General features: G+C 43.5%; 1 protein-coding gene across 1 annotated transcript in view; it reads left to right on the top strand.

The window, feature by feature from the left end:
- Window positions 1-15,704, top strand: part of LOC126092078 (tubulointerstitial nephritis antigen-like) — a 570,548-nt gene that overhangs the window by 335,748 nt on the left and 219,096 nt on the right. Inside the window, exon 2 of the mRNA XM_049907500.1 lies at window positions 8,908-8,979. The gene's annotated coding sequence lies outside the window, so the exon portion shown is untranslated. The remainder of the gene's footprint in view (window positions 1-8,907; window positions 8,980-15,704) is intronic.

Genomic DNA, 15,704 nt, shown 5'->3' with positions numbered 1-15,704 from the left:
AGAGTGGCTCCAGGAACACTCGTCTAAGTTTAAACACTCCCGCTGGCCATCCAACTCCCCAGGGATGAACAGTATTGAGCATATCTGGGACGCCTTGCAACGCGCTGTTCAGAAGAGATCTCACACTCTCACAGATTTATGGACAGCCCTGAAGGGTTCATGGCGTCAATTCCCTCCAGCACTACTTGAGACATTAGTCGAGTCCGTGCTAAGTCGTGTTGTGACACTTTCGAGTGCTTACGGGGGCCCTACACGATATTAGGCAGGTGTACCAGTTTCTGTGGCTCTTCAGTGTGTTTTTAAATGTGATACTTACTATTCTCATAGATCAGTGTTTTGATTGTGTTTTCCTCTGTGTCGAACCGTCGTCTGACAAGTCACAAAGTATACGAACTGATGTTTTCTGCACGGTAGTACCGCACCACTAAGTGGACTACGCCTGTCACTATAGACCAACCTAAAAACATACAACTTGTAATAGCTATAATTTTTAGTATGCAAATGACGTAAATACTGATCTAATGTTGTTCAATACACCGCCTTGAGTCACCAATAGAAATTATTGCACTTATACCCGTTGTACCCTGTATAACAATTTATAGCGAAAGTAAACAGACTATATTCCATAATTTATGTCAAAGAAACTTGAGCTTTGAAGAGCGTACTAAAAAGGCGCGCAATTTCAGGTAGTATTGTTCCTAATTTCGGAGAGGGTTATTTCATAAGGAAAAAAATGGTTCAAATGGCTCTGAGCATTATGAGACTTAACATCTGAGGTCATCAGTCCCCTAGAACTTAGAACTACTTAAACCTAACTAACGTAAGGACATCACACATATCCATGCCCGAGGCAGGATTCGAACCTGCGACCGTACCGGTCGCGCGGAAGCGCCTAGAACCGCTCGGCCACACAAGCCGGCTCATAAGGAAAATTCAAGACTGCATGCTTATAGGAATATCATACAATTAGAAAAAACTAATGTTGATACCATCCCAACTTGATTGTGATAATGATAGCCTTGCAACTATACTGAGGCTAACTTTTGCAGTTTTCCATCTTGTAGGTCTTCAAGCAAAGTTCCTGAGTCACAGAGTTTCCTTCTTCATCTTTTCCTCTGGCCAACACTTTCTTTTCTTCTTCCCGGGTATCTCCTGAAAAGAGATAAAAAGCGAAATCTTTAAAGGGTCCTAATTTTCGTATGATCTAAATTAGGCAACCTAACAGTATCTGAAACTTGGCACCTACACCGCTTGGCGAATAGGGCTGAACTACCGAAACTTGAAATGAGTTATTGCAGTTAAAAGCCACTGACAAGTTTTACTAAATATCATATACATCACTAATATATAACACTAAAATATCAAACAACTCGCCACACATCTGTGACACGTCTGTTGTGTCTACAAAATATTACATTCATGTGCAAGATTTTAAAGAAAAATCAAGTTCGAGCACGGAATGTGAATGATGCGCTTGGCAGTTAGTAGGACACTGAAAAGGCGGGAACAGCGGGACTGCTACGGTCGCAGGTTCGAATCCTGCCTCAGGCATGGATGTGTGTGATGTCGTTAGGTTAGTTAGGTTTAAGTAGTTCTAAGTTCTAGGGGACTGATGACCACAGATGTTAAGTCCCATAGTGCTCAGAGCCATTTGAACCATTTATTTTGAAAAGGCGGAAGCACAAGGAGTTGAGCTACTTTCCGCACCTTAGCCTCTCATTTATACCTCCCTGTTCTATTCTAAAATGCTGCGTGGTCATTCCTCCAGATGTACGTTGCCAAATGTAGACGTTTCACATTTGAACGCGACAGTAGGTACTGCATACTGTGTCCTCATATATAAAAAGAAGCGATATGGGGGAAATAAGGGATGCCCTTTAAGCACTGTGGTCCATGTTACGTTATCAGCGAAAATGAAATGGATAGCTATCTACGCGGTTTGTAATTTTCTCGATACGGAGCATGAAAGACTACGAGAAGCATGGTGCACGCGCAGTATACCACGGCAGCCGACAGAGCGCAGACGTCTTCAGATAAACGTCGCGCCTCCGAAACGATAAACCACGTCTCGGCCAGAGCGTCGGGTTCACGTACACGCACAGCCTACTGTGCGATGCGGGGCGCAGCTGAGGTGCACTTGGCTGTACCAGTGCGTTTATCTCCCAGCTTCCACAATACGAGCGCTCTAAGAAGACTCTAGGAGTGGCGGTTGGTGGAAGTACATGAAACGATAGAAACCTATGTTGGCAGAAATGGAAAGGGTTACACCAACGACGGCCCGACTTACCACAACCAAAATGATGCATTAGATTCTCCAAGCCTGTCGGATAAGTCGATTAAAGTTACATCTATATGCGAGCGTATCATCAGTATCAAACGCCGCCCATAAAAATGGGATTTTTCCAGGACTCTTTATTTTAGGTTCTATTGGTGACAGACAGGTAGAGTCAAGTATTTTGGATAGCCCGTATACCAACCACAAGGATCGTCTCACTGTAGCTGTCCTACACTACACGATAAAAGTTTGAATATTACACAGTTTCTCCAGCTTAGGAAAATGAAGCAAATCGGTCGGTTCTTTTTGCATTAGATATAGTCTGCGGGCCATCTTAAGGAGCTTATGAAATCACCATTTAGTTTATGGACGGTTTCTGAGAAAACCGAAAACCATGGTTTTTGGTACAAAAACGGGCCGCGGATTCCAAGATAGCTATCCACTGCAAATGACAGCCGTTTTTGCGATATATTCCTCAGATTCCGATCTGCAGCAACCTTGAAAAATTTTCTTGTTATATTTATCCGTTTCCGAGATACGGAGGATCGAAGTTACCCAACTCGTTCTCGTAAAATACGCATGTAATACCTGGTGTGAGGAGAAAACGTAGCTGTGAAGTGACATAGCATGGAGAAATATGCTGTGAAGTGTCTCCGTTACTGTCAGAACCGCGCGTTGTAGTGGTGAAACATATTCAAATTTTTTGTGCACTTATAAATTGGTCTGATGTGTCAGATTATATAGTTTTGCGTTATTTCAATTTCTCGTGGGCAAACTACCAAAATTTTAGTGGCCCCATAAAGTTCTTTTCAATTGAGTGATATGCCCTGTTACAATGGGGAAAAGAAGAGACCCAGCGAAAAATGCCCCTGTTTATTAAAAATTGACTGAAAAGTGGGGTACAAGCTGGCTCATTCTACCTTCTCAGTACGTTTAAAAAGTTTCCCGAATATGTTGGCATTCGAATATGTTCGCGCTTCTTTATGCTGAGAGAGAGGAGATAGTTCCAGCGGAAAAGTAAGACAGTAGATAGTGGTTGTGGTTTAGAAATAGCGAAGCAGACATTTGCAATGTGAGAGAAACAGTGGCAGTCGAACATAACTGACGGTGACATAACAGTGCTAGGAAAAAAATGAAGGAGACGGTGCCAGTGGGAGAAGAATAAAGAAAAGGAGAAAGTAGAAATAGGTGAGAGCCAGTGATGATGAGAGACAGAATGTATGACAACGACAACGAGAGAGAGAAAGAGAGAGAAGCATTGAGAATAGACAGCAGCAGTGGGAAGGAATGAATGAGATAGTTGCAGTAAGAGAGAGCAAGAGGGAGATTGTGACAGTGAGAGGATACAGTATTAGTAGGGCAGAACGAAGGAGATTGTGGCTGCGAAACAGGGGACAGGGAAAGTTACAGAGACACAAAGAGATAATGACAATCAGTTGGGATGAATACGGAAGTTGAAATAGTGGTTGCATGCGAGGTACGGTTAGGGGAACTTGTGGGAGTGACAGGTGAGTTGTTGAAAAGAGCTCGAATATGTTCGCATGCCAAAATTTTTGGGAAAGTTTATAAAGTGCTCCCAGTACCTTCCCAGAGGTGTTTCTTTGGGTTTACATAAGATAAATATCGCGACCGAGTGAGTTCTCTGTCAAGTTGCTCAAACCACTCTAGCATGGCTCAAAAATGGCTCTGAGCACTATGGGACTTAACTCCTAAGGTCATCAGACCCCTAGAAATTAGAACTAATTAAACCTAACTAACCTAAGGACATCACACACATCCATGTCAGAGGCAGGATTCGAACCTGCGACCGTAGCGGTCGCGTGGTTCTAGACTGCAGCGCCTAGAACCGCTGGGCGACCCCGGCCGGCACTTTAGTATGATTCTCGCGAAAAATCTCCATCACAGCCGGGGAAGACAACAAGCATGAATGGATGCAGTGGCACACAATGATATTCAAGTAGTTCACAGCTGTTATGGTGCATTCGGTTACAACCATAAGTCCCATGGAAGTCGAAGTGAATACACCCGTAGCATAGTAGTGCCCCTAATAGCCTGCGTCTATGGCGCGTCGCATGTTCCGAACAGCGACCAACGATTGCATGTAACTTGTTTCCAGTCACAATCCGATCTCGATTATGCTGTCTCCACTGTAAACGCAACTGATGATGTCGTTGCATCAACATGGGAATATGTGGGGGTCGTCTGCTGAGGATTCCACGTTCAAGAATGTACGCTGTGCGGTGTGTTCTGAAACATTTGCGCCTGCGTCAGCATTATATTCTGTCATCTGATCTGCCTCAGATTGCGACCTTTGCAGAGTGGGCGAGCCTCCAGTCTCCAACTTCTCTGATATGGCGTAGACGTCGAACAATTTGCGCCTAGTCATAGTTTCGTCGTTATTCAAGCACTTTCCACACATGTTTCAGACAGTATCACGCTACCTGCAGACCAGTTTAGCCGTTTCCGATATGCTACAGGTAGTGCCCACACCTCGAATCACAGAAATCTGCCGTTCGTTAAAGGCGATACCTTTCCCCGTTTTCCCATTTGCGACTTACATGTTCATTGAATGATTTCCCATTCGACTCCTCTTATACATTTTCCTTGCCACTTCACGTGTCCACATCACCACCAACTGACATCCAGTCTTATGGTGGATAGTGATCATAATATTTTAGTCCATCAGCGTATATCGATTCAGCAACACCTATTAACCACCTCCCGGAAAGTGTTAGTGCACTTGTAGTATGTGTTTATCACTGGGAATATCTGCATAGATGGTGACGTAGAAATAAATCAGCATTGCGAGAGATAGGCCGGCCAGTGTGGCCGAACGGTTCTAGGTGCTTCAGTCTGCAACCGCGCGACCGCTACGGTCGCAGGTTCGAATCCTGCCTCGGGCATGGATGTGTATGATGTCCTTAGGTTAGTTAGGTTTAAGTAGTTCTAAGTTCTAGGGGACTGATGACCTCAGATGTTAAGTCCCATAGTGCTCAGAGCCATTTGAACGTTTTCTTTTTTTTGCGAGAGATACATTACACAATACTAATTTAGTTCTTAGGAAATTGCTTACGTCATCATAATCCATTGTTAGCTAAGTTTACAATAAAATAGTTATTTTCTCTTACATGCTTTTTTGCTGTAGAGCATCAGAATCCCAAAGAACTTTCATCACAGTCAACGAACATCACACACAGCAGAATGTAATTTTAAAGGTAAACAGATAATTGAGGATGAACCTTTCGGATTGAAACCGGTAACAGCGTTATTTCTCCCTAATAAATAGCTTTTTGACAGTGGCTGGGTACTGTTTTTCCTTGTGACGTGATAGTCACATGTTGCTGAGAGATGTTTGATTATTTTTCTGGGCATTCAAAAAATGGTTCAAATGGCTCTGAGCACTATGGGACTTAACTACTGTGGTCATCAGTCCCCTAGAACGTAGAACTACTTAAACCTAAGAACATCACACACATCCATGCCCGAGGCAGGATTCGAACCTGCGACCCTAGCGGTCGCGCGGTTCCAGACTGTAGCGCCTAGAGCCGCATGGCCACTCCGGCCGGCTTTCTGGGCATTCCTTGGCTATTTTTGAGGAGAGTACAAGGCTTAGTAACTCAGGAGGAAGGCTTCAAATAATCTTGTTGAGAAATGAGCTTGTAAAAGTGCTCGATTTGTGGTCTGACTTCACCATAGTAGTGTCTATAGAAAGTAAATGAGTCAGCAGAGCACTGCAGTTTGCGGAAGTATTTTGCGGCAAGCCCCTGCTTCACGCTTTGACGCAAATGTGGTTTTCTCCTTTGAAGGCAATCTCCCACTAAGCCACTGCAAGTCCTTAGAATATAACTGTGCATGAGAAATTCACCTCCCTGTACGCGAATCTGAGAACTGGCTGCCGCGGCTCCTCGGACACCGTTAGAATCGCAGCCCCCACCCCCACATTTTGTTAACCAATCATATGAGTCTTGCTCGCCACCGTTCTTCGGTGAGAAGCAACAAGTGGAACATGGCTAGCAGCCGACAACAACCTCTGGCATGTTAAGATGAGTTATGTAAAACAATTATGGGAAATATCTCCAGGGTTCCCACGTATTCACTGTGGAAATGACTGGGAGTCCTCCCCACCATGTTAAGTTTTTCAAAATATGAGCAATTCCGTTTAGAGTAGCATAATTTTGGTCACTTACGGTCCTGCTATGGAGCGAGAGAGACTTGCCGTCCTGCTGCGGAGAGACAAAACTTCTGGCCCTGACGCCGATTGGCGCGCACGTTTGCCAAGTTTTGGGTTAAGTGTCACACTTCACATTAGCTCTGTCCATGTTCTGAGCAGCTCAACACGGTCTGCGGGATTTGCTACGCAACTGGTGTTGCCTGATTCAATGTATTGTTTCTCGGTCTTGGACTAGATTCCTTGCGAATTTCACGCGTTAGGAAAGCTTGTGCGTTTTCCCAAGCAGTCTTACACGTAAATGAGATACCTCCCTACGATTTTAGAGGGACTTAAATTGAGCTCCTATAGGAGTCTGTTTCCCACGGTACTTTTGTAGAAACAGGGGATAACCGGGTACTTGAAGAGTGCACCATGGAATGTTCGCAGCAGCCATAGCAGAGTACATACCACGGAAAAATTCATTTGTGGAGTTTGGAGTCATTTTGCGTCCGCTTTCTTGAATTTGCTTCTTGGACGATTCCTCTGCGTTTTTCTTTATGTGCACATCATTACGCACATTCTGTTGAAGTTGGCACTTAATAGATCACTTGGTCTGCATACTGCACGCCCGACACAGAATAATCTCTCCGTCAGTAGTTACATCTGTTGTAACCCAAGATCTTACATGATAATTTTGATGCTACAGGAGGTATCATAAACACTATCGGTCAACAACTCTTATGAAGTACTCTTTGGCAAACTATTTTTCATGCCGGTAACTCATATCCTGCCACACAGGAAGCAGCTGGTCTCTCGTTATCGAATTCACAGCTTCAACAATACTATGTCGCGGTCTTTCAAGAGCGTCAGGCATAGAGGAGATAAAACTGCAGTCTTTTACGTAACGCCATAGATGAAAATCACAAGAAATGAGGTCTGGAGACCTTGGAGGCCACCTGTGATGAAGTTCATCTTCTGCTCTTCCTCTTCCAATCCTTTCTGTAACCACGTAAGACGTTACCTAAATTACATCATTCCAGGACGTTGGATTGGGCACTGTTGAAAGTCTGCGACATCGCTTTGTTGAAGCTTTGAATTCGATAACTTCGTGTGTGGCGGCAAATGAGCCACCGTTTTGATATTTGTCGTGTAACACATTCTGCTGACATTGAATGCATAAAAATTTGAACTTTTCTCTTTTTATGAACGTTCGAATAGTGCTGCCTGTTACGGTGCCTCATCTCTTATATAGTCTCCCTACATATCTCCTTTCACTTCATTTATAGCCGGCCGCGGTGGTCTAGCGGTTCTAGGCCCTCAGTCCGGAACCGCGCGACTGCTACGGTCGCAGGTTCGAATCCTGCCTCGGGCATGGATGTGTGTGATGTCCTTAGGTTAGTTAGGTTTAAGTAGTTCTAAGTTCTAGGGGACTGATGACCACAGATGTTAAGTCCCATAGTGCTCAGAGCCATTTGAACCATAGCCACTTCATTTATAACTGAAAGCTATTAGTGGGAATCTTTCTCCAGCCATACGATGTACTTGTTCCTCCATTTTCATTTTTTCGTTTAGCTTATACATTCCTAACTCTTTCCTTATACTGTCATTTCATTTTCGATCTTCCTTGTGCTTTCTGCTACTCTTCTTTGAAATCTCATATATTAAACCAATACTCTATTTTCTTTGTGTCTTGTTGTTGCTCATGCTTCACCTCCATAAGTAAGGTTTGGTGCTGCTGCTGTTAGATAAAACTTCAGCTCGGTTTCTTTCCTAGCTTTACTTTGCAAACTTGCTACGATAGTTCCGCATATGTCGCATCCTAGATATTTCAAATGTTCTGCTTGTTCGAAGAGTTTATTATTTAAGAATATTGTAGACCTTACTGGTTGTCTGCCCTGAAACGCCAACACTTTCGTTTTATCTACCGACAATGTTGTGTTGTAATCTGAGGCTATCTGCTACAGCTTATAGACTGTCACCTGAAGTTCATCTTCATTCTCTGTAATCAAAGTTAGACAATCTGCATATAAAATTACATTCACTCTAGTGTCACAATCTAAAAAATTCCTTTTACGTTCAACATTTTTCACTTGCTCATAACTTCACATATACTGAAGAATGTCGGAGGAATACTGGATCCTTCTCGTATCCCTTTGTGTTAATTAGCTTTGTTGTTACATTTCCCATACCTATAACAACTTCGGTGTCTGTGTACAGACTCTTAATAACATTTATGAGGTGAAATGGATAACCTCGTTCAGTCATGATATACCATAGCATTTCTCTGTTCACACTATCTAATGCTCTTTCAAAACCCACAAAAGCAAGCTATATGACGTGGGGCTGGATAATATTTGTATGAGGCGTAGGATTCCGTTGCGTAGCGCGTAGCAGTTTACTAAATCTATGTGTGTAATTGTATGTCACATAACATCATTGAGTGCCAGATACCTAACTATAACAAATACTTTTGATGTTTCAGATAACCAAGACTTCTGCTTTCACGCTTCACTTTGCAAGCGGCCCGGCTGAGTCGCACACACCAACTCCTTAGGTAAGCTAATTCATTCCTTCGGGAACTAGTTACAGTAATGGTTTCTAGCTGACATAACGCAAAGTTGAAAAAGTAAATACTGCATTTTCACTGTCCTCAATGTCCGTCCACGGTAGCTGAGTGGTGGAGAGGTCTACAGGAGGACGCTTTAGCCCCACACCCACTAGTTAACAAGATCCGGTTCTTGGGCATAACATTTACACAGGATGTGCGCCGCACGGCTGCCATGAACTATGCACGATTACTACAGGCAATACGCACAGAAGTTCGCCGGAACTTACTTCGACGGATGGACCCCCTACAGCGTGTAGAATACCTCAACTTTCACGTGGCAACTAAGATGATCCAGATGGCCCAGGTCCTACCGATATCTACAGCGATGGCACACAGACTGCAAGCAGCGTTTGGATATTACCTTACCGCCGGACACCTCTTTAAAGTCCGCTACGAAACACTCACCCTGCCTCCGCTTGATGGCGAACTGGGACTTATAAATGTACGAGCGAGGGCTACAACGTTATACTTGTGCACAATGATGAAATTGTGGACCCACAAAGATGCTTCCCTTACGGGTCGTCTGTCAGAGGAATTGCTTCCGGCGTCTCTTCTGCCACCTGTCACGGTTGCGCACATTACACCCTCACTCTCGCACCTCTCGGCATTTATTCATGAGTATAGTTACGTGCACCCCGACCTTCCCAACACTCGCACTCCCAAGGCGAGAGACTTTTACAGACTACTGCTAAGGTCCATCCCTCGCAATGTGATTGAGAGGAAGAGCCCTACGACCCTATGGCCTGCAGTGTGGAGAGCGGTCCAGAAGCCGTTCCTCCCCACGCGGGTACGAGTCGCGTGGTACCAGGTGGTGAACGGGAAGGTTGTAACACGACAAAGGCTGCACGCTATTGGGATGGCGGATTCCCCCCTTTGCCCACATTGCCACCTCGTGGTTACTGACGAACACCGTTTAACATGTGGATCGGCGTCAGAGGTATGGCTGCTAGTGCAGAAGATCCTCGCCTGCTACCTACGTCTCGCGCCTCGCACAATTGAGCCACGGCTCCTCCTTTGTCCAGAGGATACTTGTTTCCCACCTGCGAAGACTCACGCTCTCACATGGTTTAAAGGCATGTCCTTATAGTACCTCTTTCGAGATGATGAGAAGATGGTGCTTGATTACTGGCAATTCCTCCAGGACAGTCACAGCACACTTGAGTGTACACCCCGATACCGACAACTATTTGCGAACTATTTGCGCAGTGTCTTCGATAACCCCCCTCCCAGTTGGGGAGTACCGGGCAGAGGATGACCGCCTTCATGGGGCTCCCTCCACACGCTGCGAAATGTTGTACCAATTTGGAACACGGAATCTGTACGCAGATGGGCCATGCACATGGAATGGCGTGCGGGATTTCGTTACATTTTTTTTCTCTTTATTATCTATCATCACACTATTGGTTTCAAAGTCTATTTCATAGTTTAGAAGGAACTCTTGTTCTGTTGTTGCTACGGACGTGCATTCTAATTTTGTTTGTCGTAACTGAAAGACGCCTTTTTCCATCTATATAAAAAAAAAGGTTGGCCGAGGAAAAAAAATTAAAAAAATAACACAAAAAAATAAAAAAATAAAAAAAAGATGGTAGAGAACTTGCCCGCGAAAGGCAAAGGTCCCGAGTTCGAGTCTCGGTCAGGCACACAGTTTTAATCTGCCAGGAAGTTACTTATTATTTGTCTGTAGGTTATTCGTTGTTGTGTGTGTATAAAACTATTGGATTACTAGTAAAACTCTATGCATTATTATATATTGAACCCTTTAGTGTACTATTTTGCACAAAATGTACATGGTAAATTTTTGGATTTTTTTGTACATTTTTGTAACTGATTTAGGGCAATAATAAATTAATAAAAGTATATAATACAGGAAAAAAAAGTGGTCAGCGCGACAGAATGTCGATCCTAAGGGCCCGGGTTCGATTCCCGGCTGGGTCGGAGATTTTCTTCGCTCAGGGACTGAGTGTTGTGTTGTCCTAATCATAATCATTTCATCCCCATCGACGCGCAGGTCGCCGAATTGAGGCCACATCGAAAGACTTGCACCCGGCTAACGGTCTATCCGACGGGAGTCCCTAGTCACTCGACATTTACAAAATGTAACGTGCAATTCTAACAGGACCTTAGTACTAGAAGAAAAATAGGATTTGGCCTCACCTATGATGTAGTAGCTATTGTAGCAGCTAATTACAGGCCGTATCAAACAGAAAGTGGTCATTCAAACTTTTTTCCAATTGTTTCGTTTCATAAGTTAGTCGTTTTACTTGTAGAAGGATCAACATTGTATGGACTCGCCTCATAAATCATGGGCACTGCGACAGGGGAGTTACTTGCTTGCCTCAAGGAGCCAGCAAGCTGTACGATGAGTGTGACCACCTCTGTGGAATGGACTGACTTGTGGTCCCTGAAGGGGAGCAGCAGTCATTACAGTACTTTCAAGGACAATAGACTCGACAGTTGACTGATCTTGCCTCACAAAATTAGCCAGTATGGCCTTGTTGCATTGGTAACTGCGAACGGATGAAACCAAATTACAACCATTATGCGAGGACTGCTGAAAAGTAATGCCTCCGAATTTTGTGTAAAAACTCTAAAAGATTTTTAAATACAACAAAGTTAATTACGATTCTACATCTTTATTCTTCGTGTCTATTCATTTATTTCTCAACGTAGTCACTCTGGCGACGAACACTTTTCTCTCAACGAGAGACCAGATTGTTGGTATCGTTATCTTTGTTGACGAAGCCACAATCTCACCTCTGCTTGGGCTGCTTCACCGCTGTCAAAGTGAGGTATCGAAGGTGTTCCTTAAGTACTGGAAACAGAGGGATATCGGATGGGGCCAAACTCGGGACTCCACGGAGGATGACCGATGACAGTCAGACCGAGGCGTCGGACTGTGGCAGACGTCGCAGCGCTCGTATGTGGTCTGGTATTCCCGTACTGAAGAAAAGGATGCTCCATATGTGGACGAACCCTTGGAATTCGTGCTTTCTACATCGTGAATCTACATCAACATCCACATTTAAATTTAGCAAACCACCGTATGGTTCAAATGGCTCTGAGCACTATGGGACTTAACTTCAAGGTCATCACTCCCCTAGAACTTAGAACTACTTAAACCTAACTAACCTAAGGACATCACAAACATCCATGCCCGAGGCAGGATTCGAACCTGCGATTGTAGCGGTCACGCGGTTCCAGACTGTAGCGCCTTTAACCGCATGGCCACCCCGGCCGGCAAACCACCGTATGGCGCGTAGCGGAGGGTACTCTATTCTACTACTAGTCATTTATTTTCCTGTCCCATTCGCAAACAGAGCGAGGGCAACACGATTATCTACATGTCTACATACGAGCTCTAATTTCTCTTTATTATCTTAGTGGGCCATAATTGGTGGCAATAACATCTTTCAGCACACAATTTCAACTAACGGTTCTCTAACTTTTCGCAATAGTGTTCCCTGAAAAGATTGTCACCATCCTTCCAGGGATTCTGTTTCCAGTTCTCGAAGCTCTCAGTAGTACTTACTTGTTACTCGAACCCACGGGTAACAAATCTACCAGCCCATTCTGAATTGCTTCGATGTCTTCCTTTACTCCGACCCGGTGGGGATCCCAAACACTCCAGCAGTACTCAGAAATGGGTCTTACTAGTGTCCAATATGCGGTCTCCTTTACAGATAAACCACACTTTCCTAAAATTCTCCCAGTAATCCGAAGTCAACCATTCGCCTTCCCTACTACAATCTTACGTGTTCGTTCCATTTTATAACGCTTTGCAAGGTTACTGCTACGTATTTGATAGACGTGATTGTGGCAAGCAGCGCACTATAATGCTGTATTCGAACATTACGGGTTTTTTCCCTACTCATCTGCCCTAGCTTACCTTCTCTGCCATTTAGACTTAGCTGCCGTTCATCACACCAACTAGAAATTTTGCCTAACTCATCACTTGCCGTCGAGGACAACGTATTGGGTTCTGTTACTCTAGAAGTGTTCGAGCCATTCACATATCTGGAAATCCTCAGTGTGGGACCTACAGGCGTGGACTATTCAGGAGGACGTTGCCATCACGAGAAATAAAACTGACGTTCTACGGGTCGGAGCGTGGGATATTAGATCACTTAGTCGGATAGGTAGGTTAGAGAATTAAAAAGATAAATGAACTGAACAAAGTCAGATTTAATGAGAATTGGGATGCGCAGTGGCGAGTAGAACAGGACTTGTGGTCGGTTGAATGCCGGGGAAATGGAAGCAATGCAACACACACCCCAGTAGTACAAATTTTTATGAATGTAGGACGAAAAAAAGAAATGATTCGCTATATGAAGAACGAAGATAATTTTGTTTTAATTGGGACTGGGATGCGGTAGCAGGGAAAGGAAAAGGTAGAAAAGCAGTAAGAGAACGTGGACTGGGGAAATAAATGAAACAGGAAGTACCCTGGTAGAATTTCGCACGGAATGTAATATTTAATCATTGCTCAAATTTTGTTTAAGACTCATGAAAGAAGTCTGTGTACTTGGAAAGGAAGTGGATACACCGGAAGTTTTCATGTAGATGTCATAATGGAAGGACAGATATTTAGAAAGCAGACTGTAAAGTGCGAAATATTTGCAGGAGCAGATGTGGGCTCTGGCCATAATATATTGGCTGTGAGCTGCAGATTAAAACCGAATAAATTGCGGACAGATAGGAAATTAAGGAAATGGGATCTGAAAAAATTGAAGAAACCAAAGATCGTTGACTTTCAGAGGCAGTATAGGCAGCGACTGACTAAAACAGGCGAGAGGAATACTGTAGAAGACGAATGGTTAGCTTTGAGAGTTTAAAAAATAAAAGCAGTAGAGGACAAAATTGAGAAAATCACATGGTGTAATAGAAAATTGGATAAATAGCGATTTCTCTGCCTCGTGATGACTGGGTGTTGTGTGATGTCCTTAGGTGAGTTAGGTTTAAGTAGTTCTAAGTTCTAGGGGACTGATGACCATAGATGTTAAGTCCCACAGTGCTCAGAGCCATTTGAACCATTTGATAAATAGCGAAATGTTGAATTTAGCTGATAGAAGGAGAAAATATAAAAACGCAGCAAATGAAGCAGAGAAAAGGAAATACAGTTGTGAAAACATAAATTTAACAGAAAATTCGAAAAGGCTAAGCAGCAATGGCTAGATGACAAATGAAGGCTGTAGAAAATGCGTGATTAGTGAAAGTAAAGAGGCACTAAAGAAAAGCTGTATGAATATCAAGTACTCAGATGGGAAAAACTTAGTAATAAAAGAAGAGTAAGCTGAAATAAGATGTAATGGAAGCAAACTTGAAGGCAATATTGTAGGAAAGAAAGAGGAAAGTTGACATATCACTGAAAGTCATAAGCTGAAACAAGGCACCAAGATAAACGACAGTCTCTCAAAATTATTGAGATTTTTGACAGTTTTGTCATGGTAGGGACTAAATTTTCCACATTGAGATTTCTACAAGAGTGTAAAAATTCCTTTTCCAAAGCAAGTACAAGCTGACAGGTGACTATATAACCAAAACATTTGCTTTAATCAGTCATGGTTGCAAAATACCGCGAATTGTTTTCAGAAGTATGGGAAAATTAATGGAAACCGACTTCAAGGAAGATCATACTGGACTGAGTTTGGATTCCGGAGATATGTTGGAATACCGGAGGCAACACTGCATCTACGATTTATGTTAGAAAATGGGTTAAAGAAACGCAAACTTCCAGTTACAACATTTGTAGATTTAGATAAATCTTTTGACAATAATGACTGAAATATACTCTTGCAGTGGTGGCAGTGATAAAAATACTGGGAGCGAAATTTACTTACAACTTGTACAGAAACCAGACTTCAGTTGTAAGGATCAAATGACAAGAAAGGGAATCAAGAATTCAGAAGGAGTGAGGTAGGACCGTAGCCTGTCACCAGTGTTATTCAAGCAAGTTTCGAAGAAAACCAAGGAGGAAAGCTGAGGAAAAATTAATAAAAAAAATGAGGTTATTACGGTTATTACGGTATTACATTGTTCAGTCACCCTAATGTGAAAACCTGTCAGGAGCCTGAAAAGCTACCTTTTGCAGCGCGATCCGCTGCGACGCGCGCAGGAAGAGAGTGAGATTCTGAAAGTTACTGGCAGGAACGTGGAGGGCGCTAACAACCAGATCGAGTTGGTCCCACATGTTCTCTGTTGGATTTGAATAAGGAGAGTTGGGTAGCCAGGGGAGTACAGCAAACTCATGCTAATATTTTTCGAACAACGCGCGTACGCTGCGAGCTGTGTGACACGGTGCATTGTCCCGCTGGTAGTGAAAAATCAAATTCCATGTAGGATTGGATTGCGGACCAAGAATACATCCATACTTTTGTTCATCCATTGTGCCTTCCACAATCACGAGATCACCTGGGGAACGCGACGAAAACATTGCCGAGATAAAAACCATCCCCCGTTCGGCCTATGTCCTGCCAAGGATTGTTGCAAGTTGTTTGCTTTCTGTCTGATGGACTATAAAAGGTGATTATAAAACCCACTCAGCAGATGTACAGTTGAGGTATTGGCGTGCAAAATCCAGCCTTCGTCGCCGATGAACGGCAGTCAGTACGAATGTATGAGCCAGGTGCATGCTATGAAGGCTCATAGACAGCAAAATTCGCTGAACGATCGTT

The sequence above is a fragment of the Schistocerca cancellata genome, chromosome 7 (genome assembly GCF_023864275.1).
Source record: "Schistocerca cancellata isolate TAMUIC-IGC-003103 chromosome 7, iqSchCanc2.1, whole genome shotgun sequence".
NCBI classification, from domain to species: Eukaryota; Metazoa; Arthropoda; class Insecta; order Orthoptera; family Acrididae; genus Schistocerca; species Schistocerca cancellata.
The sequence above is the reverse complement of the archived record's forward strand: the minus strand, read 5'-3'. Positions and strand labels throughout refer to the sequence as shown.